General features: G+C 39.6%; 1 long non-coding RNA gene across 1 annotated transcript; it reads left to right on the top strand.

Annotated features, from left to right (window-relative positions):
- Positions 1–207: 207 nt before the first annotated feature.
- On the top strand, positions 208–4094 carry LOC116699833 (uncharacterized). The gene is made up of 3 exons (XR_004334519.1): positions 208–323; positions 748–752; positions 4085–4094. It is a non-coding gene; the product is annotated as an uncharacterized LOC116699833 (long non-coding RNA).
- The last annotated feature ends 259 nt before the right edge of the window (positions 4095–4353 follow it).

Genomic DNA, 4353 nt, shown 5'->3' with positions numbered 1-4353 from the left:
ACAGCCAGGCTAAAATTAATCCTGGCGTCTCATGTGTTAAATCAGCTGCTGCTGCTCTGACACCAAATAAACGTGTTCAACAGTTATTCTGTTGTCTTCTGAATTTGTTCTGCTTTATTTTTATTAACATGTATTACTTGTCGCTATTGTTGTCACGAGTTTGATTTAAACCCTACTATAGCAGTTGTTTAGAAATGGTTGCACCCAGATGCCGAGCGGTAATCAGGAGAGTCGGGACTTTTCCTGGTGGGACGGTAGTGTTTCGAGGCCGCGAGGGCCTGTCTGATAATAGTTATACGTTGCAAGTTCTTAGCAACAGCAACGTATAACTCTCTCTGTAAAAGTAGCGATGAGCAGCGCGGCGTCCGTGGTCTGTGCATCTTCAGGTTTATAAGGACGCTCCGGAGATTGAGTGGGACAGCTATTCCCAGATGACATTAATAGCAGACTGGTCAGAGACCAATACATTAATGATTTAATTTGCTTGTCTAATAAATGATAGTTTGTGTTACTCTTATGTAGGCCTAATGGTTTTTGTATTAGGTATAATAGCATACTTTGGTCTCATAACCTTCTCAATTAGTCTCACATCACTGGACCAATAACGTGGCCTATATACGTAAAGTATATAGTACATAAATCAGTTTTTTTAAACGAAAAGAAAATGACTGTACCTTCTGAAGTGAGTCTTTGTTTTCTTTCCTAGAGTCTGCTACCGTTGGCTCCTTGTTGCTAGCTAGGTCGGAGCGGGAGTTACTCCCGTCTGGCTCCTGGTTAGCTTTTCGGCTGCCTCTGTCAACATTGGCTCTGTAGCAAGAGGTGAAACAGGTATGGTGTGTTTGGCGGTGGTTTGGGCAAAGCTGGCTAACCATGCTGTGCATTTGACTGGGGCGTCTTTGACTTGTTTATCTGTTGATGCTGGATGAACATGGACAGTTTCGATGGTACACGTTACCTAGCTAGCTCAGGGACCGCAAATGCTCTGACTCCTGAAGGTTTATGCCGCCTCCATCAGCAGGTGCCCCTCACTGCAGGTGGAAGCCGGGGCGAGGCGTGGCTACTTGTGCCCTGGCACTCCCGTCGTACCCTCTATAGCTGTGGCTTGGCTGCCACCTGCTGGTTTAACTATCCACGAAAGAACTCAAAGACCTCTGGCAATTGTAAAGGGGAAAATCTAAAAACTAATCTAAATAAACAGTATGATATTTACAAATATGATAAATATCACATATTTAAGAAGGTTCTTCACAAATCATAATCTGAAGTCACCACCATACTTGGATAGCCTATTTGACCATTAAGAGCCAAACATTAACTTGTAACTATGTTAGGCTACTGCCATTAATAATATTTGATAGTGGACAATATTAAGACACACAGAAACATTTTCTTGACAATTACGTAATATGCATGTGGGACTAAAAAATCTTCAGGAATGATACAAAATGTATGCATAGCCTAGCTTCCTTTTGCTTGTTAGGTAGTTTAGTGAAACTACAATGTTTTTATTACCATAATGGTTGATGAAGTTAACTCTAATATCACTGTAAGTATGTGTCAAGCTAATTTGGATGTGTCAACCTTGTGTGCGTCAAGCTAATTTGGGTGGCAATAGCTCAGTCCATGTATAGGAAGTCGGGTTATAAACTGTAGGAGCGCTGGTTTGAGACCTCGTATGGACCAAAGTACGGACTGTAAATTTGTAGCTGGAGAGATGCCAGTTCACCACCTGGGTACTGGCAAGGCGCCATAGTCCCCCAACCACTCAAGTTGCTGGTCCAGCACTGGCAGCCCAATCATCTCTCCATATGGAGCACATGTATGTGTATTTCAGGCCTGTGTGTAGTGATTTCAAACAAACATTGTGTAAATTGTAATTTCCCCACTGAGGATAAATAAAAAGTACAAAATAAAAATATACACAAATATATCGAAGAATATACAGCATACTGATACAAACCAATAAACTTCAATACATAAAACATCATAAACTACAGCCTTGTGAATTGCTATGAATTGATACAGTGTCAACACCAAATTAAAAACAACATCTGGCTACATTTACAGTGAAAGAAGTTTTTTGTTTGTCTGGTCACTTTTTGATGCCTAAACACAGCTGGATGGTACCAGTGTTGTGGTAGCATTTTTAAGGCATATCAACATCCATTCTTCAAGGCTATAAAAACACAGGTTAAATTGACAAGAAGACACATCATCACAGTAAGAGCAGGTGCACTCTAGCCTTTCTCATGGCAGCAACACTGTCAATAAATGACAGCTACGAAAAGCAAGAACAATTTTATTGTATCCCCTTGTGACTAAGGATTAAGTAAGGGATTGAACTAGTAACAGCCCCACAACAAGATAAGGAACAGTCTGAACTTGTGTTATTGTTTGCTGTTGCCCTATATTCAATTGTGATGCAGTTAACCAGCTCAATCTAGTAGTGTTTTTTTTCATGAAAATGATACAACGCCGTCATAAAAGACTCTGTTTCTTTTGATTGTCTCAGACTTCTTCTTTATCCACTGCAAAAGCAACCCAATGGGAGAGGTCAATAGTGAAACACTCAGTAAAGGGGGGACCCACACCACCTTCAAGCCTGACCCACACCACCTCCACAAGAGCTGTCTAGATAAGATGCCATTCATTGATGTGTTTATTCCTTCTAATTTCTCATCCCCTGTATCTTAATGATTTGATGATAGTTCAGTATTTGTGTCAACAATTGCCCTCTGGCTCAATGGTCAGCAAAGTCAACCCACAGCAAGAAACAGTAATAGAAAGTAACTAAGTACATTTACTCAAGTACAGCAACATACTTATGAGGTACTTCTACTTTACTTAAGTATTTACATTTGATGTTACTTATACTTAAATATTTTACTTTTTACTTCACTATATTTATCTGACAGCTTTAGTTACTTTTTAGATTGAGCTTTAAAAAAGCACACTATGAGGTAATAAAATGCAACACATTGTTATAGGTCAAACCAGTGGTTCCTCAACCTTTTTGCTTGTGACCCCTCCCAAAAAAAGAATGTCTTGTTTGGACCCTTTTCATATTTCAGATGTCTATGAGTTGCCAGCAGTTCCACCAAAGAAGGATTTCCTCTCTAAACTCTTACCTCTCCTTTTTAATCATCTCATGACCTCTCAGATTTCTCTTGGGACCCATTAAAGGGGCCTAAGCCCTAGATTGAGAGCCACTGGAATATATTATTTAACTGTATATAAAGTAGTTAAAGCTAAGCTCCACATTGACCCGCTGCAACATCACAGGGGACACTTTCTGCAGATCAAGTACTCTTACTTTTGATACTTGATGTGCTCTTCCACCACTGGGAAGAAGGGAGGTTCAGAGTTGAATCTGCAGTCTGACTGCAGCCTTTTATGTGTGAAGTCTATGTTCTCCCCCTTGTCTACGCGTCAAGGGGCTCCTTCGGTATGTTTCTTCCAGCAATCCCACTACTCCAGATTTCCCATATAGGTGTGAATATGGTTTCCTTGATGGACCACAGTTGTTAAATACACTTCACATAGGTATTTCTGCACTTCAGTAAACACCCACCCCTCCATGGGAATCCAGAGATGCAATAGATAATGTAATTGACTACCCACTTCATCATAAAAGTAAATTATAATGAGGCAGTACAAAACTCATTTACAGTGGGAGATAAAGAAATGGGCAAAAGCTGCTTCTCGCATCTTTTACCATAACATTCAATCAAGACCACCTGAGTCTTATGTACAGCTCATATCCCCTTCACTTTAACCATGTGGAGTGAATCAGCATGATACATTGGTCCTCTTGGCATTTATTCATAAAACCCTGCAATCATAGGGAGGATAATGCTATTTAATCTGCCTACAATGTGCAAAAACAGTGCAACTGTCCTTTAAACAGAAAGCAGATGAATGCCGTGTTATTCTATCACTTACTTACAAGTAGGAATGTTGGAAAAAGAAAAAACAAACAAAATAAAAACACAAAATGAAATTACAAATGCAGAGAAATGAATCAGAATTTACCAAAGTACAAAAAGAGGATAAGTAAGGAGCAGGCAGAAGCATGTTTATTAAGGCCTGGCCCTACTTCACAATGTCATATTATTACAAAAACAGATATATATTCAAATGAGAAATGCATGTGCGTCACACATTTCATTATGCTCTTATAGCTATTATATTATATTGTTTTGATTATGTAGTAGTAGTTGGACAGCTGTTGTATCCGATAAAAACAAGGAAGCAGGATTTTTCGATCAGTTGTCTCAGTCCTGGTGGGATTTGCTTGTCTCAAAGCAGCAAGGTGCAGCGGTCTAAGCTGCTTTGAGACAAGTAATAAATTAA

This window comes from Etheostoma spectabile, chromosome 2 (assembly GCF_008692095.1).
Source record: "Etheostoma spectabile isolate EspeVRDwgs_2016 chromosome 2, UIUC_Espe_1.0, whole genome shotgun sequence".
NCBI lineage: Eukaryota > Metazoa > Chordata > Actinopteri > Perciformes > Percidae > Etheostoma > Etheostoma spectabile.
The sequence above is the reverse complement of the archived record's forward strand: the minus strand, read 5'-3'. Positions and strand labels throughout refer to the sequence as shown.